The 24,211-nt window shown below is 46.8% G+C and overlaps 2 non-coding genes across 2 annotated transcripts; both read left to right on the forward strand.

The window, feature by feature from the left end:
• The first annotated feature begins 1,754 nt into the window (after window positions 1-1,754).
• On the forward strand, window positions 1,755-1,837 carry Trnav-gac (transfer RNA valine (anticodon GAC)). The gene is given in 2 exon segments: window positions 1,755-1,791; window positions 1,803-1,837. It is a non-coding gene; the product is annotated as a tRNA-Val (tRNA).
• Window positions 1,838-23,450: 21,613 nt separating this feature from the next.
• Trnav-gac (transfer RNA valine (anticodon GAC)) lies at window positions 23,451-23,533 on the forward strand. Its single transcript is given in 2 exon segments — window positions 23,451-23,487; window positions 23,499-23,533. It is a non-coding gene; the product is annotated as a tRNA-Val (tRNA).
• The last annotated feature ends 678 nt before the right edge of the window (window positions 23,534-24,211 follow it).

Raw genomic sequence — 24,211 nt, forward strand, 5'->3', positions numbered from 1 at the left:
TGCCTCTATGGAGATACGTTTCACTCTCGTGTTACGAGCGATTCCTACGAAAGAGGGATCAATAATTTCTGCATTCGGTCATCATTCGTATGCATGACAACAGCGTCGCCTATATATGTAAACCCGCGGTGGGATAAGGATAACCGTTTACGATAGATGCAGATTTCTTTATTGAGTAGAGCACTGATTATATTCCCCGCTTCACATTAGCGTTCTTCAGTCCTACCAGTTGCGAAACTTCGTTGCAAAACCCTGACATGCCCAGGAGCGAACTTACGGACGACAGCAGACCGACGGGCCACCTAGGAGCGAGAACCGCATCGCTGCTGTTTTCGCTTTCCTCGCTCCGCTCTTTCACGGGCGTTCTGGACGGCCGTTGACTGGATCTTGAATGCGGTACTTGAGATGGCCTCTTACCAGTCCTATTCGCTCTTATGTGACGTATACCGTAACGCAGGACACTGCCAGAGCATATGTGCTAAAGTGCTAAACGCCTCCCCACAATCCGGGCATTGTGGATTAATATCTCTGTTAATCCGGCTTAGGAAACCTCGCGAGGGATATGACCTCGTCTGATGCACCCTAAGTGTGCTTGTGATCGACATAGTTTTGGGTGTGGAGGCGGGAAGCGCCTGCGTTCCTCTCTATAGTGGGTGACGATCTCGTGAAAGGTTATTAAGGGGTCTGTGTGTCCGATCTCCTCCAAAACCAATGAAGCCTCACCGCCGTCGCGGCGCGAGGGTTCTCGCGCACGGCGGTGAGCAACCTCATTGGGGTTCGGATGGCCCGGCAGCACGTCGTCACCCATGTAAGCGGGGAACCACGTGATGTAATGCACGGAGGTAGAATTTGTGGTTGACTTGCTTTACGGAAGCGCTGCCGCCTCTCTAGCAACCATTCCCGAGGCTAAAGCCCTGACGGCTGCTCGGGAGTCATTGTAGGTATGCGGCCGTTTGCAATCCTGCATCGCCAGCGCAACCGCCAGCTGCTCTGCCACGTCGGCCGTTACAGCGGCTACCGAGGCCGCATATAGGTGCTCGTCCTTTTCCCTGGCTGCCGTGACCGCCTACTCGCCGCTGGCTGCTCCCATGTCGGAATCGGGAGGCCATGCCTCTCCGCCCTTTCACGGGCCCTCTGGACGGCCGTTGAATGGATCTTGAGTGCGGAACTTGAGATGGCCCCTTCCCAGTCCTGTTTGCTCGTACGTGACGTTACCTTCCCGACGTTTTTTTAAGTCCCGACGTTACCTTGCCTTTCTCGCTGCTGCTAGCCAACCAGCCCCCAGTCACCCCTGAAGAAGCAGCCGAGGGGACTCCGTAGCGTCTGGTCTTGAACATTGAAAAGATTTGGTTGGATGTATCTCCCAGTTCACTTCAGTCATCGACGTCCTTCAGAGAGACAAGAATGTCAAGATTAAAACGGCAAGCTGGGCGAGTTGGTAACTGAACATAATTTGCGAAGTGGGTAGCGCTACCGGACGGATGACAAGGAAGAACGAACGAACACGACTCAAGCGTTCTTCCTCGTTCTCCGTCCGAGTTGCGCTGCCCACATCGCAAAGCTTTCAAGATGGTTACCTGTCAACTCAAAACACAGGAATACCCGTTATTAGCTTGCTTTTTCCGCCTACAGATGGCGCCTCAATAAGCGGACGTACCTCCGTGATTTTGGCCAATCGCCTGTCCGTATTTTGACACATGGAGCCTATGAAGTGTTTTGGGACTCGTATGAGTGAAGAACTTCGCGACCTTGTCTCCTCGTTAGTATAGCGGTCAGTACACCTGCTTGACGAGTGGAAATTGCGCGGGAGACCGGGGTTCGATTCCCCGACGGGGAGCGTATGTTTTTCTTTTTTTTTCTTTTGGATTTGGCAATGAATATTTATTTATTTATTTATTTATTTATTTATTTATTTCAACGCCTTCGATTCCCGAAAACGTTACAGAAGGGAGTGGTGACGAAAAACAAAGTACATGGGTGGTAATGAATGCTAGCGGTAGTACGTACACTAATAATCCTCGACAGCGGATTTAAAGCCAAATGCACTGAAATGGGGACGAAGGAGGTGGTTCCATTTCTTGGCTGTCTTCGGCTTCAATGAGTCAGCGACCAAGTTATTGTGACAAAAAGTGACTTTATGATGGTGGTTAGCACTAAAAATAAATAAGGTGGATCACTAACAAGTTTATCTTTCATGTGTGGATTACGAAAAATATTTTGCAATAACGATAAAGATGCATTTGTCTGTGCAGAGGGAGGTTGGGAAGTTACATGGTGTCATCCATGATATATTTGAAAAGATGGAATAATTTGACATAGTGAAACGGGTTTTGTAACGTTTTTGTCGATTTATAAGAAATTATTGGATCCCACAAAGCGCATACGTAATAAAGCTGAGACCATAGAAATGTTTTATATAATGTTAATCTACGAGATGATGGGGCCCTTGAAAAGTTTCAGCGTAACCAAGCAATCTAACGTGCGATTAACATTATTAAGGCGAAAGCCTTAGATGCCTCATCAAACACGGAAATTGATCGTCGGCGGCGTCAACACGAATGATGCAAAAAATCATCATCATGTGATGGCGTCACCATATGACGTCATCATGATGTCACAGATCGCCAAATTTTGTGACGTCACATGATGACATCATCACATGCCATCGTCGCTTGGCAGTGCCTCCGGGATCGCCCCACCGATCACGGAGGCAATGCAATACTAGGTGAAGTGTCGAAAGCTTGCAATGCTTCCGACCTTGGGGGCAGTGCAAAACCACGTTTGGTCCAGAAAGCTCTAGGAGGGGGGGCAAGGAGGAAGATTATATCGACTGCAGAAAAAGAAGAAACTTGCTTTCGCCTTCGAGTCGTCATAGGCAAATGCGTAAGGGGCCCTTTGAGCTTTTAAAGACGTAGTTAACATGGGTTTGCCGAGAAAGGTAAGCACTTATGTGAACACTATAACGAGGTTACTTCGTCTCGTACAGAGCCATCAATGCGATGAAGAGAAGAGTTACAAGTCACTGATATTCGGGTGATTCGCCTTACGTTACGGTTTTTAACCTTAAAATGCATTTGCCATGCGTTGCACCAGATAACGCGTTAAGGTCAGATGAAGTGCTGTAAGGTGACATTACGCGATAAATTACGCAGTTGTCAGCGTATAGCCTTAAAGGTGACTGAGTTACCTACATTAGCCAGGTCATTAGTATTGATCAAAATTTAAAAGGATGCCGTGGACAGAACTCTAGGGCACAGCAGAAGTAACCGGGGAGGTAGAGCAGTCAGAATCGTTAGCTGTCGCAAATTGCGTTCTTTTAGAAAGTTGTAGATGCAAACAGAAATGTTGGGGACAATGCTCACCTTGCTTAACTTTAATTGAAATAGTGTGTGAGAGAGATACCAATTTATTTAGTAAAATTTGTTTTTTCAAGGGAGGTGGCGTTCAGGTGGTGTCTGACGGCCACCTCTTCATCTTTTCTAATTGCCCGGAGTCGGGCCTTTAGGCTGGCGTTGCGGAGGATATTGCTTTCCCACGTGAGAAAGAATTAGGTGAAATGCCTTCTGGAAATCTAAGAATACACTAGCGAAAAGGTAATTGGCTCATTAAATTAGCTGCGTCTTACGTCAAACTGATTTACGAAATCAATTGTGCTTCATCACAAGCAGTATACAGTAGACTCTAGGAAGTTAAATAAAGTTGGCTAAATGATACGTAAGTAAAAAAAGGAGCGTCACTAGGCTTGAATAACGGTACGATCTTGCCCACCTTCCAATCGCCGGGCAACATGTCAGAAACAATGGACTCTGAAAAAGTTCTGTTAATATCAAGGAGGTTTGCATTACAGTGTTCTTCAAAAGATGGGTCGCCCAAACAAAGTTAGTTTGCGTTAACTCATTAGTTAGTTTCCTACAGTGGTTTGAATTCGAATGCATAACTCCGGCATAACTCCCGTTGAAATAGTTTTGTTAGAGTTTTGTTAGGAGAGGCCACCTTTTAGAGAAATGACTTTCCACAACACCGAGTGCCAGGCCGGTGTACCTCTCTGCTCATTAGAAATTATCAATAAACTTTCATTTTCTAGTCCAGCGATGTGTTCTCTTTCTTTCTGTGTCTTGGTCAGTGTGGTTAGCCGGAAAGTTGGCAGGAAAATAACCAGACTAAAATGTTTTTGTAAAGGTGCCCTGAACCACTCCTCGCGCTTTCTAATAATAACGCATTTGAATGGATTTGACGCCTCCCGGAGATATACAGTCGAAAGAAGTTTTCACAAAGATGTAGTAGGAGCGAAGATTTTGCGAGAGCTACATTTAGCTTTCGCATCGTCTCCCAATGCCCTTCTTTACGACAGTGCGGAGATGTGGTGAGGCGGCGCTGTTGGACCTCCTTTACTAGTTTGCCTCGATGCTTGAGAAAGCGCGCATTATTGGCACCCCATGCATTACCTTCCGCGTCACCTGTCTTCAATTTTCCGTTGTTTTCTTTCGCGCACCTTGACTATATACTTACGGGCGCGGTTGGCACCAGCATTTCCAGTTACCTGCCTACCTATGTGAATCTGGGCGCTGCTGCAATCTCTCTGCATTATTTCGGTCCTCATATCCGCTGTTCCATTGCCTTTGTCACACACGCAGGAGCTCGGAGACGCTTGCTTTTAAGCTAAGCTAGACGCCTGTACCGTGTTCCGTGTAGTTGCCTTCACGTTCTCAGTACGTAGCTTGTTTCTGATCGGCAACGCGCGTGAGTATCAGTCAGAACACTCTGTTTATGGTTCCTCTTCCGCAACGTCAATTTGACGTCACAGAACTTTCAATGTTCTTCAGCGCAACGAGAGCGACTTCCAGAGATCCGCTTCTGGCCGCGCGAATCTCGGAAGCCGTGTATCAACTATGATTCTGTGATCACGTTAGCGCTCGAATTAAGTTTAATGCGGCCGCCATCCGCGGTGGTGCGCCCGTCTAACCCACCTGGGAAGGTCGGTACGCATTCCCTGCATCGTTCTCAGGCATCTGGAACACGCTCATATGCAAGGACAGACTTGTAAAGTTTGTTTTAAGTGTTCTGTTACGGTACATTTCGTCCACTTGCTTTCTTCTTATGCTGGGAGTTTGTTGTGCGAGTTCGGTGCGTCGACGTACTTAAGGGAAGAGTTCTTTGATCTTACCAGTTGGCGAAACTGCGTTCCGAAATCTGGACATGCCCATGGCCGATTCGACGGGGGTCTGCAGGCTCGCGCCATCTGGTAGCAGCAATTCAAAACACAGACACGCAGATACTTTTTGTGCTGCCATTTTGTCACGGCTCTGCGCAACGCAAAACACAAGATATAGCGTTTAATAGTTTCTTTTTGGTCAACAGTTGACGCGACAAGCAGCACACCCCACGATTTTGGCCAATGGCGATTTCGGATATTGATACGTGGGGCCTATGGGGAGTTGCGCAACTCGTATGATTGAAGAATCCTGGGGCGCGATTCTCGTTGTATCCACCTTGTGGACTGTCCATATCGGCCTCCACTACTGATTGGCTGCAGTTCGGCGAGCAGTGCGCCCCCTGTTTCAGGTCCTTCTTGCGCGAGGTCATTTTAACGTCACCAAGCTTTCGCAATTCTCGACACGAATGAGAGGTACGGAATGCGTTTCGCCGCAATGAATGCTGCCCCCAGAGATCCGCTTTTGGACGCACATCTCGCAGGCCATGCATGAACTCTAATCACGTTAACCCATGAATTAGGTATAACGCGGCCGCCTGCCTGACGCACCTGGATGGTGGGTACCCATTCCCTGCATCGTTCTCAAACATCTGAACACGTTCATACGCAAGTTCAGACTTCTCAAGTTTGTTTAAGTGTCCTGTTACTGTACATTTCTTCCACTTTCTTTCTCTTTACGCTGGGAATGTGTCGGCGGGTTCGGTGCCTTGACGTACCTTGACGTTGTCAAGTGCTCCATCACGTCACGGCTCGTAGCTTTTTCGAGTAACTGAATGCGCTCCGGCGAAGTGGACATGTCTATTAGACAAACACATTCGTGTCAAAACGCAAAACAATGTTTCTCCTTACCTCAGCATGTTTATTTAACTGAAACCACAATTCTGCTAAATAACGAAATTGGTGAGCCACCGACAGCTTCTAAAGCACGCAGTGGTATTTTCTCAAATAGTTTCTCCAATGATATTTACATTTAATCGCTTCATCTCTCCATCGAATTTTGATTGTTGACAGATTTTTACGTACGCAACACTGTTGCCAAACTTTTACGAACAGTTTTTGAGTATGTCAGTGGTGTTCTCTCGCTTGGTTTTTCGAAATATAAATATAAATATAAATCTCAATGCCCTTTGCTTGAATGGTTTCTCCAATCAGAATTACATTTTGCCTCTTTATGTCCGCATCGAGGATTGATTGTTGACAGACTTTTACGTACGCAACAATGTTGCCAAACTTTTACGAATAGTTTTTGTGCATCTCAGTGGTGTTATCTCGCTTGGCTTTTCCAAATATAAATATAAATATAAATCTCAATGCCCTTTGCTTGAATGGTTTCTCCAATCAGAATTACATTTTGCCTCTTTATGTCCGCATCGAGGATTGATTGTTGACAGACTTTTACGTACGCAACAATGTTGCCAAACTTTTACGAATAGTTTTTGTGCATCTCAGTGGTGTTATCTCGCTTGGCTTTTCCAAATATAAATATAAATATAAATCTCAATGCCCTTTGCTTGAATGGATTCTCCAATCAGAATTACATTTTGCCTCTTTATGTCCGCATTGAGGATTGATTGTTGACAGACTTTTACGTACGCAATAATGTTGCCAAACTTTTACGAATAGTTTTTGTGCATCTCAGTGGTGTTCTCTCGCTTGGCTTGTCCAAATATAAATATAAATATAAATCTCAATGCCCTTTGCTTGAATGGTTTCTCCAATCAGAATTACATTTTGCCTCTTTATGTCCGCATCGAGGATTGATTGTTGACAGACTTTTACGTACGCAACAATGTTGCCAAACTTTTACGAATAAATTTTGTGCATCTCAGTGGTGTTATCTCGCTTGGCTTTTCCAAATATAAATATAAATATAAATCTCAATGCCCTTTGCTTGAATGGTTTCTCCAATCAGAATTACATTTTGCCTCTTTATGTCCGCATCGAGGATTGATTAATGACAGACTTTTACGTACGCAACAATGTTGCCAAACTTTTACGAATAGTTTTTGTGCATCTCAGTGGTGTTATCTCGCTTGGCTTTTCCAAATATAAATATAAATATAAATCTCAATGCCCTTTGCTTGAATGGATTCTCCAATCAGAATTACATTTTGCCTCTTTATGTCCGCATTGAGGATTGATTGTTGACAGACTTTTACGTACGCAATAATGTTGCCAAACTTTTACGAATAGTTTTTGTGCATCTCAGTGGTGTTCTCTCGCTTGGCTTGTCCAAATATAAATATAAATATAAATCTCAATGCCCTTTGCTTGAATGGTTTCTCCAATCAGAATTACATTTTGCCTCTTTATGTCCGCATCGAGGATTGATTGTTGACAGACTTTTACGTACGCAACAATGTTGCCAAACTTTTACGAATAGTTTTTGAGTATCTCAGTGGGGTTCTCTCGCTTCGCTTTTCCAAATATAAATATAAATATAAATCTCAATGCCCTTTGTTTGAATGGTTTCTCCAATCAGAATTACATTTTGCCTCTTTATGTCCGCATCGAGGATTGATTGTTGACAGACTTTTACGTACGCAACACTGTTGCCAAACTTTTACGAATAGTTTTTGAGTATCTCAGTGGTGTTCTCTCGCTTGGCTTTTCCAAATATAAATATAAATATAAATCTCAATGCCCTTTGCTTGAATGGTTTCTCCAATCAGAATTACATTTTGCCTCTTTATGTCCGCATCGAGGATTGATTGTTGACAGACTTTTACGTACGCAACAATGTTGCCAAACTTTTACGAATAGTTTTTGAGTATCTCAGTGGTGTTCTCTCGCTTGGCTTTTCCAAATATAAATATAAATATAAATCTCAATGCCCTTTGCTTGAATGGTTTCTCCAATCAGAATTACATTTTGCCTCTTTATGTCCGCATCGAGGATTGATTGCTGACAGACTTTTACGTACGCAACAATGTTGCCAAACTTTTACGAATAGTTTTTGTGCATCTCAGTGGTGTTATCTCGCTTGGCTTTTCCAAATATAATATAATATAAATCTCAATGCCCTTTGCTTGAATGGTTTCTCCAATCAGAATTACATTTTGCCTCTTTATGTCCGCATCGAGGATTGATTGTTGACAGACTTTTACGTACGCAACAATGTTGCCAAACTTTTACGAATAGTTTTTGAGTATCTCAGTGGTGTTCTCTCGCTTGGGTTTTCCAAATATAAATATAAATATAAATCTCCATGCCCTTTGCTTGAATGGTTTCTCCAATCAGAATTACATTTTGCCTCTTTATGTCCGCATCGAGGATTGATTGCTGACAGACATTTACGTACGCAACAATGTTGCCAAACTTTTACGAATAGTTTTTGTGCATCTCAGTGGTGTTATCTCGCTTGGCATTACCAAATTTAAAGCTGCATTCTGCGGCTGATAAAATAGCTACGAACACCGCTTTTGGGAATCGCAGTGCATTTTGTTTGAATGGTTTCTCCACATTTACATTTTGCCTCTTTATCTCCGCATCGAGGACTGATTGTTGGCAGACTTTTGCGTGCGCAGCACTGTTGCCAAACATTTACGAACAGTTTTTCTGTTGTTCTCCCCTGGCTTTGACAAATATAAATCTACATTATGGGGCTGAAAATAGCTACTAACGCTTTTTGTGCATCTCAGCGCTATTTATTCGCATTATTTCTCCAATTATTCTTAGATCTTGCCGTTTTACCTCTGCATCGAGTTTTGATTGTTGACAGACTTTTCATACGCAAGACTGTTGCCAAACTTTTACGAACGTTTCTTGTGCATCTCAGTGATGTTGTCTCGCTTGACTTTTCCTAATATAAAGCTGCATTATGTGGGTGTAAAATAGCTACGAACTCTTCTTGTGCATGTAGGTGCTTCTGCTCGCATGGTTTCCCCAATTCATACTATGACCATGGCCTCCGAGATTAGCCGGTGGCGCGCGCCGCCTGCCAATTTCGGAGGCCATGCTATAACCTAGATGTGAATCTGGCGCTGCGATCGTTCAACCACCATGGGAATGATGGGAAGTATAGTATTCCAATTGGATTGCGTTAGCTATAGCGAACCGTCTGCAAGTTTTCTTCTACAGTTTCAGTTTCATTCCGCGCGCAGCAGCTGTATTAGAGTGTACTAGAAGCGTTTTGAGTGCGCCGAACAACCGGGTCCACGCCTGCTTGGGGGTGAGTCGCGCCGTGTGGAAAATACTATGGTGGCGCTACGGTCCAAGTAGATAGGGTTGCGTTGTGCGGGCTGTGAGGCACGCGCTTCTCGCCAAGCGTTCCTGTAGAATGCGGATCGCGTATGTCAGGAACGCCGATGAGCGTCCCTTGCGGCGCACTCGCATATCGTGGAGTCCCGCGTTCCTCGATAGGCGAGGTCGAGGTGCGCTGCGCGTGCACCCAGCCTATCCCCCTCGATCACAGCCCCCTCTGTTCTGTCCACGGCTGACGCCTCACTTTGAACCACTCGTTCGTTACACTAAAACGCTTCTAGTACACTTTACCCCGGGAATGATGTGAAGTACAGGCTTCACACCTGCTTCGTATGGATTATGTTCTTAAAATTCACGGTGTTCGTTCACCGAACTTAAAACAAAGTGGTATGAACTTTTTTAATTAAGATGTGCCTGATTCTTCGCGATGTAAAACTTATTGCAGAAGGTATGTGTGACCGTGAGTTTGAAGCAAAACCGATTCAAATTTAACCACCTAGGTACAATGCATTACTCTGCAATTGTATTCCAGATTTGGCATTGCCAAATGATGAATTACTTTTTTTTACATCTGAAAACAAACATCCGTGTTTTTCACTCGAAAGTACGCATCATCTTTTTGTGGAAATCAAAATATTGTATCGAGCGAGAAACACTAAACGTATTTTTTGCTGCGACGCCAGGCGCGTCTGTCCGTGCGCAGAACGATCGTGAGAGCCAGTGGTAGGCATACAACGCGTCTCTCGCTCCTCTGTAAACGGGATTCAACGTAGAAAAGGGTAGATCCTTGTATTCGTGGCTCACATGCACGCTAGGGGATTCGGCGGAGCATGGCAGTACTGCTGCTGATGATGATGACCTTTATAAAAAGCTCTTATTTGTCCTATATCTGGTTTCCGCTTTTGAAAGTATCTTCGAGTAAAGATAAGAATGTTTGTGTGGAGCTCATCCTGAAGGACAAGCGCCGCAGCTCTCAGTGGACGCATTTGTTAATAGGTAAATCAGCTTTCCTAACGTCACAAAAATTGCTTAACGTGCCAAAATGGCGATACAACCATGAGGCACGTCGGGGTGTAAAAGACTAGATTGATTTGACCATCTGGGTTTTCTTAACGCGCACCTAAATCTAAGCGCAGTATCGCATTTGGGTTTCCTTAAGGTGTACATAAATATAAGTACTCGAGGGGCGAGGCCGGGGCGGCGAGTACTGTTGTTCTACGCATCGCTTTGGAGGCGGACATGGTCGCCGAAAGCCTAGTCATAGACAGCTTTGCTGCAAAAATACTCCTGTAAAGTGATCCAGCTGCAAAAGAAAGCGGAAATAAGGTGTGGGCAAGATAACAGCGTCTACATTGCATGTGTTTGACGAGAAGCCGAGGGCGCCGGGAGCTCACACAAGCCATCTTTCCAAACAGTGTCGTCTTTCGTTCTCCTGTGTACAGAATTGTGATCATGACCACATACGTGATTCGTCCTTTTGATTTTGTTCTTAAGGTGCGATTCTATCAGGCTACTACACGCTGCCACCATAGGTGCAGTTATGACATACATCTACCAAATTACTTAGCGGTGTGGTCTAGCTGAGCAGCAGGAAGTGTGAAGCGGAGTGAAACAGCGAAACCCACAAAGCTCATTTAAAAGGTTCCTATGACATTCTTTCTTTTGGATTGTGTGAATAGTTAAATTCAACTAGACTAAATCATTTGCACAGTAATTTAAACGAAACACCTTGCATTAAGGAACTCATAGACAATTAAAGGATATGCTCCTCCTAAATCGAGCTTTTATCGCGATAACAATGATACGGACAATCTCAACAGGTTTTTGCCATCACCGTGGCGTCGCCGTCACCGTTATTTTCCGTATCAAGTCCAAATCGATAACATCACCCCGCGCATCGTATGTTCTACAGGCGAGTAAAAGCTCACGAGCGCTGGCGACGAACGCGGCTGAAGCAGAGATGAAACCAGCCGGCCATCTCCGTCGCACGAAGGGTGCATGCGATAACATCACCTCGCGTGCGAGGCCTGCCGTCGATACCTTCTCACGCAGAGAGGAAACACGCCGCCCGTCTTTCGTAAGGAGCATAAAGGGACGTCAGGGGAGGGGAGGGGTAGGGGAGGGCTGCGTCGCTCGAGCAGTAACTGAGAACTTGGCAGTGGTCGCGAGAGATGGCGCGCGCGCTATCTCGGCAGACATAAGCAAACGGCTCGTATACCGTTCTACGTGCTGTGCTCTCACCGCTTCGCGTTGAGAGGACAGACTGTACGAAAACCTCTTCTCTCAATGGAGCGGCCGTATTCCCTTACACCAGCATTTTGTGGAGTTGCGCGAGATCGGATCCAGAAGAGTTAGCTGCTAGCCTTACTTCGTATAGCATTACAATTTGCTGCTATCGCATTTATTGCTTCGCCCTTAAGCGGAAGTGTGATTTTTTCGCTTAATTACCTTCGCCGAGCAGTCGGGACTAAACTCCGCATTTTGCGATCCTCCGCCGGTGCGCTGTAGACTACAAAGGCCACGCTCCCTCTATCTCTGGTTGATTTCTGTGCTACAAGATTCGGCCACGAACCTGGCCAGTAGTTTTTTCTCCTCCGGTACGAACACTGAGAAGCCAATCAGATACGTTACATGAGTGACGTCCCGAAACAGCGGCACTACTCGAAGCAGGGGCGGTGGAATGGTCGGCGTGTTGGTGCTCTGCGATTAGTAGCGACACGTATTTATTTATTTATTTACAAATACTGTCAATCCCTTGAGGGATTATAACAGGAAGGGCAAAAACAATGATAAAGAAGTGAGTAAACAAATTACAGACACACGTATATGTACATATATATATGAATCAGTAGTGTTGGTGCAAATATAACTACGAAAGTATGTACATTGTATGACATTCAAAATATGGTCACTATAGTCACAAATAACGTTTTTAGAATGTGAAACAAATCGCTTCAAGATAGAGTACGCAGATGTGTTTAGACAGCATTTCACGCATGCGTATAGTTATACAAGGTTTGAGAGTAACAACCGTACATCGATAATAAGTTACACATCCAGATGATAAGATAACGACGAACACCAAAAGGACGCAGTGAAGAAAAAAAATCAGTGAAAAGCAAGATTATCTTCAATTTAGTACAGGAGAGTTAAGTCTGCAACGCTAGCAGGCTATTTTCCATCGAACAAGTGAACACATCCAAGGAGCAGCTGCTAGTGATGGCCTCGCTGATATCGTTCCACTCTCTTATCGCTAAAGGAAGGAATGAATTTTTAAAACAGTCGGTACGAAAAGGATATTCCTTGAGTGTTTGTGTGTGCTTATGTCGCGATGGCCGTGTTTCACTTCTGGAAATGTATCTGGAGACATCAATGTTAAACTGCTTATGCAGAAGCTGGTGCAAAAGCTTAGAACGGGCTAGTACTGATCGGATTTGTAATGTTAGAATCCCAGCATACTTGATTAGTTCGGAGGGGGAGTCTGTTGGCTTATACTTATTATATATATACCTCAGCGCTTTCCTTTGGACGCCTTCTACTTTCTTAACTAGTTCTTTTGTGTATGGGGACCAAATCACATTTGCATACTCAAGGACTGACCTAACAAAGGTTTTATAGGCCAGGATTTTTACATCAGGTGGAACTAATCGGAGGTGCCTCCGAAGTAAGAAAAGTCGCTTAGCGCAGTAGATGTTGTGTTGTTGATATGGGAGTTCCATCTCAAGTCGTGTGTTATTGTTAGCCCAAGGTATTTGTGTTCTTGAACGTGCTCCAGCGGGATGCCGTTGACGATGTATGAAAAGCTCGACTTAATTTTCTTCCGAGCTATTGATAGGACAGCAGATTGTTTAGTATTTATAGTCATCTGCCAAACGTTACACCAGTCTGACACTGCTTTTGAGTCATTATTTAATGCTATGTGGTCATCATGCGAGTTGATATTTCGCGAAAGAATGTAGTCGTCGGCAAATAGTCGAATATTTCCAGTAATTTTTGATGGTAGGTCGTTTATAAAAATTAATGTTGAAAACCTTATATGTAACACGGTGTAAACACAGAGCACTTAAATCAGTATGAACGGGCCAAAGGGCTTAGGCTGCGGGCTGAATGGGTTATTTAAAAAAAAATCCAGAATCGTTTAAAAGTCCTGCAATACTTTTCCAAGTAGCCATAGAATGGCTTCGTTAGTGGAGTTTATTTCCTCACAAATATGCCACCACATTTTTTTTAGAATCCTTTCAGTACGAGCGGAGTTACAAAGGTTTGTCGCACGCTGTAATTTCTTTCTCTCTTCCCTTGTCCTGACGAAAGCGCTGGAAGCTAAGCAGGGGGGAAGAAGGTACGTCACGCGCGCCTCGTGATCTTGAGCACTGTTTCTTTTTTTTTCTTCGAACGTGCGGCATACTTTCAGTGCGATCGCACGCATGCGCGGGCAAGTGACGTCCTGCCGCGGCGGCTGTAGTAACTATATACCGAGCGCGCCATGTTCAAAGCAGCCAATGGCGTGGCCAGTGGCAGCGACGCCGAAAGCATCATTTCTGTCGAGAGAAGAGGAAGCGCTTTTCAGCTGACATTGGGAATTTATTGTAAATCCCAGGCCACGTGCTGCGCAATACCGTTTGGCTCGCGGGTTCTCGGGAGCCTCGACTACCGATCGGCAGCGTTTTCTGACCATGCTGCAAAAGTGTGGCAGGGCCCCTTTAAGGCGTCGCTTAAGAACCATGTAACGACGCGCAAAACCACAGGGCCAAAAAGGGGTGCACAGCTCTGACAGCTTTGTCCTTGCGGGCTGTCCCGTTTTTGTCCGCAATATACTGATTATATCCACAGGCGACTTAGGCCACTTTAATACTGTTTAACACAAAGCTTGGAAGAAGCGCCCTTCCATTAAAACGAGTCTTCGCAGCGTCGTCTACTAATTTCTGGCGCTGATGATGTCCGCTGTCGACACAACCCGTCAATGGGAGGCCATCGCCGGGCACATTCCAAGGATGACGTATCGGCCCCCCGAAACGCACCACGAAAGCATGGTCACTTTAAGAGTATAAATCCTTTTAGCGCACCAGCGAACGCCGGTTGTGGTCGACCGAGTCAGAACAAGTGTTTATGACACACACACACACAAAAATATATTCTCAATTAAGGCAGTACAAACATCTCAACAAGCACACTTGGCTGGTTCAATCACAATACAACTCAGATGGTTTTAACAATAATGGGGGACAATTAGTCGAATTCCGCAGAAATACAAGACACTGGAGAATATTCACGAACACCTAGTCCTTTCATATTCATCCGCTCGTCCAGTCCAGCAGTTCCCAGCTTCCGGAAACACGCACGCACATAGGCTCACGATGACTGCGGCGCAGACCAGTGGTTCCCCATCGGCTGTCGGTGATTACACGTCTCTTTTCAGCATTAACTTCTAGGAGACTTCTGTCACTTCTTCAAAACACTTCTGCACTGACCGCATGGCGTTTTCTCTCAACACTTCTTCATAGACCGACTCACTGACGGCACAACATCGTAACACAGCACTTCTCTGGCCGACCGAACCACTCCACTCACCTCCCTCTGTCTCCTGGCGCTTATATTAAAGGGGTCCTGTAACGCTGCCGATCGGTATTCGAGGCTCCTGAGCCCGGGACTTGCAATTTACAATTAATTCTCAAATTAAGCTAGAAATCATGCTCTCTTCTCTCTACAAATGATGTCATGAACCAAAATGACTGCACCATAAACCCAAAGTTCACGGCCATCGGCGGATTTGAGCGTCGTGAGCTACATATATCTGTGTACATATGTTACTGCGGCGGCAGCGGGATGCTGTCTTGAGCCCGCGCACTCGCTCGCGATGACACTGAAAGTAAGCCGCGCAGTCGAAGAAAAAAAGAAAGTGCTCAAGGTCATCACGAGTGCTGATGGACGGGTGTAGCTTCTTGCCCCCTTCTCATCCCCCCTATGCGTAACTTTAAGTGCGCTCGCTGGTACGAAAAGAGAGAGAAAGCGCCTGAAGCGTGCGACAAATCTCTGTAACTCTGCTCGTATTTGATGTATTCAAAAAAAAAATTGCGGCAGTTGATTCATGAGGCAATAAGCTCTTTTTAAGAAGCCGTTCGATAATTACTTGGTAAAATGTTGCAGGGCAACTTTAAACGTACGTAGAGGCGTTGCGTACGTAGAGCTTCTACATGTAAGCAGTGCGCATGGGCAGAATGTGGTGGCCGAGCGCTGGTCTCACGGACGTAGTACGTGAGATTCGATTGTTTGCGTGCGTTCCTTGCGCACGTAGACAGCTTCGCGCGGAAGTTTCGCATGATCACGAACAGGCGATAGCGTGCCGAGCGCGCGCAGACAGTTTGCACCGAAACACGACAGGGTGACTGGAGCGGCTCCGCGCCTTCGCTTTCGAAGAGCGACGATTTATACCTGCTACGCGACGTGAGGGAATGTAACCCTTTCGAAGAAAACATGAGGCACACAGTGCGGTGAACAGAGATCGCTGTCTGCTTGACAGAACCACAAAGTGTCCAGCGCCCACGCTGTTCGCGACGGGACTGACCCCACGGACCAGCTGATCGCGCATCATGCTGAAATACTCATCTTGGATAAAATTGGCTACCACAGTGTTCATATTCCCCGATAGATGGAGCTACGTACTCCCCCTTCGAGCGCGTCGCCGTACGTGCAGTACGTGTAGCTAAAAGCTTTTCAGACAACGTGCACATAAGGTACGTAAATTTTTCACGTTTGCGTACATGAAGTTCCTACGTGCGTGTAACTAAACCTTTCTATTGTGTGCTTTCTCGGCTTTTGTATTGTCCAAGCCTTTGCGCGATCGTTTGGTTCAAAGCACGCTAGCTGTTCTCCGGCATGCGTTTCTCCGGCGGCGGGAGAAGAGGCGCCTTCGGCCTCTTGTGATTTTTTTAGATGCGAAGTATCTTAAAGGGGTCATGAACCACTTTTCCAAGTAATGATCTAATGACCTCAGTATCGGAGTGTACTGCCTCCCGAATCGATTGCCGCAAAAATTTCTCGAATCCGTGAAGAATCAGCGGAGTTACGGGGGTTTGGCGCACGCTCTCAGCGCTTTCTCTCTTTTCTCGTGCCGACGAGCGCACTGGAAGCTAGACAGGGAGGGCTGGCATGGGGTAAAGAAGTTACGTCAGCGCGCGTCATGAAACGCGATCGCTCTCCCGCTGTGATTCGCTTGCGCGAGTGCGGCTACCGTGTACTGAGGAGTGCGGCGCCGGCAAGTGGCGGCACCCCGCGGCAAGAAGCGCAGGTGATCCGAACGCCGTTCTCGATCTACGTCGGCTATCGGCCAATAAGCATGCTATGTCTCTTGTGACGTAAACGGACAGATCCGCGACGTAAACGGACAGACGCCCCGCCCACCGACGAGAGTGAGAACCGGCCTCTGTTTGAAAAGAGGGTACCTGGGGAAACGGCAACTTCGCGCTCCGCTTGTGGCCATTACGCGACGCGCACGACTGTAATATTTGGCAGAGCAGTTCATAGCCGTGTCAGCTTTTCACAGGATGTGTTTTTTCAACAAGCCCAAGGGGTGCTTCATGAACCCTTTAAGGCGGAGCTCAATGCGGTGGTGGTGTGCGGCGTGACCACCCTTACTGCGCATGCGCATACCCTCGCCACACACCTCCTCTCCACTCACCATCTCCCCTTCCCCTCTCCACTATCACTCTCCTCTATCCCTCTCCACTTTCCCTCTCCCTTCCCCATACCCCTCTCCCCTCCCCCTTTCCACTCTTCCTCTGAAACGCGGGCTAGACATGCCGAAATTCTCTCCTGCGCAACGCCGCGATAAGCTCGAGCGCATGCGCGTCCCCTCCCCTTCTCTCTCCTATCCTACGCTGCCCCCCTCTCGCCCGTCTGTCGACCGCGTTCCCCGCTCGCCCTGTGAGAATTAACGGCCAGGCTAGATGGAAGATACGACGCGCGTAGCGTCCCTCTTCGCGTTCCACGACGCGAGGTCGGTAGCATGCCCAACGAACGCCAACAGAACGCGATTGTGCAAGTGCTCCGGCTTCGCATCGCCTCATGGTCCCCTTTAGCGGGAGATGGTGTAATTTTTTTTTTATGTGCGCTCTTGGTGGAAGCTAATCGATTTTACGCGGCGGGTTGAAAGTGGTGGCACGCGCTTGGTGGGATAAGATTATTTACGTATTGCCCCTGAACTAGAAAAATTATGAGCGAATTTGAAGGTATTCCAAGAATACCTTAACATATATATAGCGTTTGAACTGGTCGGTCGAGAAGAACAATTCGCTTGTAATATGTAGTTGCATTTAGAAGCAATAAACAGTATGCTTCTATAAATTATGTAATCAGTGGAGACCCTATTCGCGGCATATCTATCTGCAGATGAATACAATGGAAGATCTGAAATCACAACAGAAACGACAGACTGACGCGCAAGTTTACAGGGTAAAGCATAAAGAGTTATTCGTGTTGTGTTTCAATTTAGCGTGTTCTCAGTATTCATCAACTAGACACGTTTATTGGCTCAATGAAAAAAAATGATTAAGGCGAAAGCTTTAAATGCCCCATCATGCGCGAAAATTGACCGTCGGCGTCGGCGTCCGGCGGCGTCGAGGACAACACGAGTGATGCAAAAAGTTATGATGTGATGACGTCACCTCATGGCGCCATAATGACGTCACAGATCGCCAAAATTTGTGAAGTCATCATAACGTCACATCGTGAAGTCATCACATGAACATCGTAGCTTGGTCAAAAGGTGGGCCGATCCCGGAGACAGTGCAAAACGGGCGAGGTGCCTTCGATCCTAGAGGCAGTGCAAAGTACACTAGTGCAGAGAGATTTCGGCGGTGTTTGCGGAGCAGGATCACTAAACACGTCGACTCACAAGAAAAAGAAGATTGCTTTCGCGTTCGAGTAATCTTAGGTGAATGCAAGAGATCCTCTGAGGATTTTTTTTTTCCGCATATGACGAATATCATCAAATTATTATCGGACTATACTGAAATAATGGAGTGGTGTACTATAACTAGGGCTCCGTGTTTTCGGAGAAATCCGAAAAAATCCGATATACACTCGCCTGTAAAATAGTTTACATTTCGGATTTATCGATAAACTCCGATTTACCAGCCAATATGTCCCTGTTCCGTTCTTTATCGCACGGGCATTTCTAAGCGGTCATTGATACATCGGCGGTTTGGCCGAAATAAACTTTATCTCAAGCCAACAGTATCGCGTAGACCGCCCCTATTGCACATTTAACAAAGGGCTTGTCGCGCATGGAGTGAGAGACGTCAACATATAGGGCCCTCGGAAGCGCAAGACGACATCTGATATACGGTCCCCAGGTGGCATTGAGGCTCGCCAGACGGCATTCAATGTGCGGGCCTGGTAAACTATACTTGCGTCTTTTACAACAAACTCTAAGGCTGTAATACACAAAACGTAGGTGTTTTGTATTCAAGTATTTGCGCTTGTGTGTATATATGTTTGTGTGTTCAAACGTTCCGGACAACTAAAATACGCTTCGTTTGTTCTGCTGCTTTGGTGTTCAGATACTTCATCTAAGATATTGGAGTATTGAGGATAATGCGAAATTAAACTCCAAATTCGGAGAATTGGGGATTTACGAAAAATAAAATACGATAAGCCGAGTTACCTCCAAAAAAAGCGCTCCGATTAGGGGGGGAAGCCCCCCCCCCTATTCATCTGAAGAGGGGCGCCAATTCTGCCCCATGTCTTTACACAGTCGGACCTTTCACGCCATTTTTAATGCGCAGGGTTATGGCTTTCGCGCTTTTTGATGATAATGGCGACGGAGGACCCCAGATAGTGGATTCAAAGAACTGTTTACTTCGCGCCTTTAGCCCCGGAAAGCCGACGACCTAGGGCAGGCCGCTCTGAGAAACACGTCAATCGCTTCATTTTCATTTTTGCATCCATGGCGGAGCTTGTCTTTTTTTTTTTCGGACTCGACAGAAGGGGTTAGGGGGGCGCAGAGGTGAGACTTGAACCCCTAATGGAAAACCCTGCATATGGATAGCGTAACTGAAGCAATCACTAAAGCTGACGGACACATCGAGGACTTGTGACCGCTTATTAGAAACGCACTGCTGTCCGGCGCGGTGGTATAGCGGTTGCGGTGCTCGGCTGCTGACTCGAAAGTCGCGGGTTCGATCCCGGCCGCGGCGGTTCGCATTTCGATGGAGGCGAAATGGTAGAGGCCCGTGTACTTAGATTTAGGTGCACGTTAAAGAACACCAGATGGTCGAAATTTCCGGAGCCCTTCACTACGGCGTCTCTCATAATCATATGAGGTTTTGTGACGTAAAACCCCAGATATTATTATTAAAAACGCACTGATGCACGTATACGCAGTTATCTTGGTACATCAACCGTTTTCCACCGTTTAACCACTTTGAGAAAGTCATCTCTAGCAATAAGCCCTATAATGTATCCGAAATCTAATCAGCCAGCATAAAAAAAGAAACAAACAACAAACAGAACTTTCCAACGGTCGGGCGAGGCTTCCTTCGTCTCATCAATAAGAATCTAAACCGCCACCACTGTCTACTGCAAAAACCGCCGCGACGCTCCCCCTTCCGCCCCCCCCTCCCCCGCTTTCTTCGCCAACGCATCGCAGAGAAGGAAATCAGAGGAAGGTCATAGTTAGCACTCCATTGGCTGTTCGTTGTCACGCCATGTGGTTACGCGCTCCTGCAACCAATGACAGTTCACGCCGGGACCGTTGGGCGCTTGAACGCTTGAACGGCTTGAAGTCGACGGAGTGTGGGCACGTGGCACGAAAACCGCTAGAACACGGGCAGCAAGCGCTGTTTCTTCGAGTGAGCCGTTTGAATAGTTAGCGTGCTGCGCGGCGTTGTCGTTTTATCGCGAGGCGGCGAGGACAAAGCGACAAACACGGTGGCTGCTTGTGTGCTGTGTGCCGCCCTATGTTGGTTCAGAGTCAAAACTGTGTGGAATGCACCATGAATTTGCCGCAGTGTTCGGGTTCCCTTTTCCCGTTTGAGGTGTACTTGCAACTCTGTGAGCGTGATCGTGAAACAGCTACAACGTCGGTAATGGTGAGCGGTCTGTTTGAGTTCCTGCCTTCGTATGTTTGTGTTGGCCGCACGAGGAAGTACCTGCAGTGGCTGTTGCTTTATCGAGAGATATGGGTACCGCCTTGGATTTACATCGGCTCCCAGTGGATTGAATCAAGAAGGACGAACGCGTAAGTTGTGCTTTGAGAAGCCTTCCGTGCTTTGAAGGCGCGTGTTCTACCGTGGATTATCCAAGAGCGGAGGCTAACTTGTGAGTACCCCAACTTCAACGCACATACAGGTGCAGGTCCAGAAATGAGGGGGGGGGGGTGCGTAAGTTACTCGGCGTTTTGATGATGACGCGTGTTTTTTCTTTTTTGCTCTTGAGTTCCTACGCCTATGAATGGAATGTTTTGGCGGAAAAATCATGCGGGGCGTGACGTATTTGACCGCTGCCGCGCTAGAGACGTAGTTCATCGATTTAATTAGAAGAGGCGGAAGGGAGGAAGGGGCGAACAGTGCATTGAGGGAGTCTTATTACAAAGATCTAGTCATTGTAGGGGTCAAAATTTATGAAGTATATCAACGCCCCGTTCTATTCAGCAGTAAGTAACGCATGTCTACCGGTAATAGTGGCTGTCTAATCTTTGCTGTCCGCTAGAAGAGAGGAGGCCTTGCGTTCCAACTGCTGGCAGGGGAAGTTATCTGTGGTGTGGGGGGGGGGGGTGGCATGGTGAAATTCATAGTTCTGGTATTAGGTGCAGTGTTTGAAACAGCTTCTCTATTTTGCTACCCTTTTCAGTGAGTTTAATTCAATCGATTTTGCTTGTTTTTCCTGCTTCATGCTCGCTTGCACGGTGTAAGGCAGCCGTCGCGGTAGGGCAACCGTCTACTGTAATGGTTGTGAAATACGGTGTGATTTAAGGTTCTTAATTGTTAGGACGTTCCACCGACTGTTATCCCACGTGCAGACTTTGTGAACACCATGGCGTTCGAGACACGCGACTAGCAAACTGCTTCTCGCCTTCGGTGAATCTGAGCGCGTCGAACCATACCTGGGCTGTCAAAGCCGCTACGGTGTCGGACCGTAATGTTCAGACGAGATGTGGTACTGGGTGTAGACATGGGTGCATCCACAGTCGAAGTCTGTAATGACGGCTCAGTAGCAATACACACTAAATTGCATTTATTAACATAGAGAACAGCGGCAACTGCCTCTATGGAGATACGTTTCACTCTCGTGTTACGAGCGATTCCTACGAAAGAGGGATCAATAATTTCTGCATTCGGTCATCATTCGTATGCGTGACAACAGCTTCGCCTATATATGTAAACCCGCGGTGGGATAAGCATAACCGTTTACGATAGATGCAGATTTCTTTATTGAGTCGAGCACTGATTATATTCCCCGCTTCACATTAGCGTTCTTCAGTCCTACCAGTTGCGAAACTTCGTTGCAAAACCCTGACATGCCCAGGAGCGAACTTACGGACGGACAGCAGACCGACAGGGCCACCTAGGAGCGAGAACCGCATCGCTGCTGTTTTCGCTTTCCTCGCTCCGCTCTTTCACGGGCGTTTCTGGACAGGCCGTTGACTGGATCTTGAATGCGGTACTTGAGATGGCCTCTTACCAGTCCTATTCGCTCGTATGTGACGTATACCGTAACGCAGGACACTGCCAGAGCATATGTGCTAAAGTGCTAAACGCCTCCCCACAATCCGGGCATTGTGGATTAATATCTCTGTTAATCCGGCTTAGGAAACCTCGCGAGGGATATGACCTCGTCTGAAGCACCCTAAGTGTGCTTGTGATCGACATAGTTTTGGGTGTGGAGGCGGGAAGCGCCATGCGTTCCTCTCTATAGTGGGTGACGATCTCGTGAAAGGTTATTAAGGGGTCTCTGTGTCCGATCTCCTCCAAAACCAATGAAGCCTCACCGCCGTCGCGGCGCGAGGGTTCTCGCGCGACGGGGTGAGGTTCACTGGGTGAGGCTTCAGCAACCTCATTGGGGTTCGGATGGCCCGGCAGCACGTCGTCGCCCATGTAAGCGAGGAACCACGTGATGTAATGCACGGAGGTAAATTTGTGGTTGACTTGCTTTACAGGAAGCGCTGCCGCCTCTCTAGCAACCATTCCCGAGGCTAAAGCCCTGACGGCTGCTCGGGAGTCATTGTAGGTATGCGGCCGTTTGCAATCCTGCATCGCCAGCGCAACCGCCAGCTGCTCTGCCACGTCGGCCGTTACAGCGGCTACCGAGGCCGCATATAGGTGCTCGTCCTTTTCCCTGGCTGCCGTGACCGCCAACTCGCCGCTGGCTGCTCCCATGTCGGAATCGGGAGGCCATGCCTCTCCGCCCTTTCACGGGCCCTCTGGACGGCCGTTGAATGGATCTTGAGTGCGGAACTTGAGATGGCCCCTTCCCAGTCCTGTTTGCTCGTACGTGATTACCTTCCCGACGTTTTTTTAAGTCCCGACGTTACCTTGCCTTTCTCGCTGCTGCTAGCCAACCAGCCCCCAGTCACCCCTGAAGAAGCAGCCGAGGGACTCCGTAGCGTCTGGTCTTGAACATTGAAAAGATTTGGTTGGATGTATCTCCCAGTTCACTTCAGTCATCGAAGTCCTTCAGAGAGACAAGAATGTCAAGATTAAAACGGCAAGCTGGGCGAGTTGGTAACTGAACATAATTTGCGAAGTGGGTAGCGCTATCTGGACGGATGACAAGGAAGAACGAACGAACACGACTCAAGCGTTCTTCCTCGTTCTCCGTCCGAGTTGCGCTGCCCACTTCGCAAAGCTTTCAAGATGGTTACCTGTCAACTCAAAACACAGGAATACCCTTTATTAGCTTGCTTTTTCCGCCTACAGATGGCGCCTCAATAAGCGGACGTACCTCCGTGATTTTGGCCAATCGCCTGTCCGTATTTTGACACATGGAGCCTATGAAGTGTTTTGGGACTCGTATGAGTGAAGAACTTCGCGACCTTGTCTCCTCGTTAGTATAGCGGTCAGTACACCTGCTTGACGAGTGGAAATTGCGCGGGAGACCGGGGTTCGATTCCCCGACGGGGAGCGTATGTTTTTCTTTTTTTTTTCTTTTGGATTTGGCTATGAATATTTATTTATTTATTTATTTATTTATTTATTTATTTCAACGCCTTCGATTCCCGAAAACGTTACAGAAGGGAGTGGTGACGAAAAACAAAGTACATGGGTGGTAATGAATGCTAGCGGTAGTACGTACACTAATAATCCTCGACAGCGGATTTAAAGCCAAATGCACTGAAATGGGGACGAAGGAGGTGGTTCCATTTCTTGGCTGTCTTCGGCTTCAATGAGGTCAGCGACCAAGTATTGTGACAAAAAGTGACTTTATGACGGTGGTTAGCACTAAAATAAATAAGGTGGATCACTAACAAGTTTATCTTTCATGTGTGGATTACGAAAAATATTTTGCAATAACGATAAAGATGCATTTGTGTGTGCAGAGGGAGGTTGGGAAGTTACATGGTAAGTGTCATCCATGATATATTTGAAAAGATGCAATAATGTGACATAGTGAAACGGGTTTTGTAACGTTTTTGTTGATTTAAAAGAAATTATTGGATCCCACAAAGCGCATACGTAATAAAGCTGAGACCATAGAAATGTTTTATATAATGTTAATCTACGAGATGATGGGGCCCTTTTAAAGTTTCAGCGTAACCAAGCCATCTAACGTGCGATTAACATTATTAAGGCGAAAGCCTTA

The sequence above is a fragment of the Rhipicephalus sanguineus genome, chromosome 1, assembly GCF_013339695.2.
Source record: "Rhipicephalus sanguineus isolate Rsan-2018 chromosome 1, BIME_Rsan_1.4, whole genome shotgun sequence".
Taxonomy (NCBI): domain Eukaryota; kingdom Metazoa; phylum Arthropoda; class Arachnida; order Ixodida; family Ixodidae; genus Rhipicephalus; species Rhipicephalus sanguineus.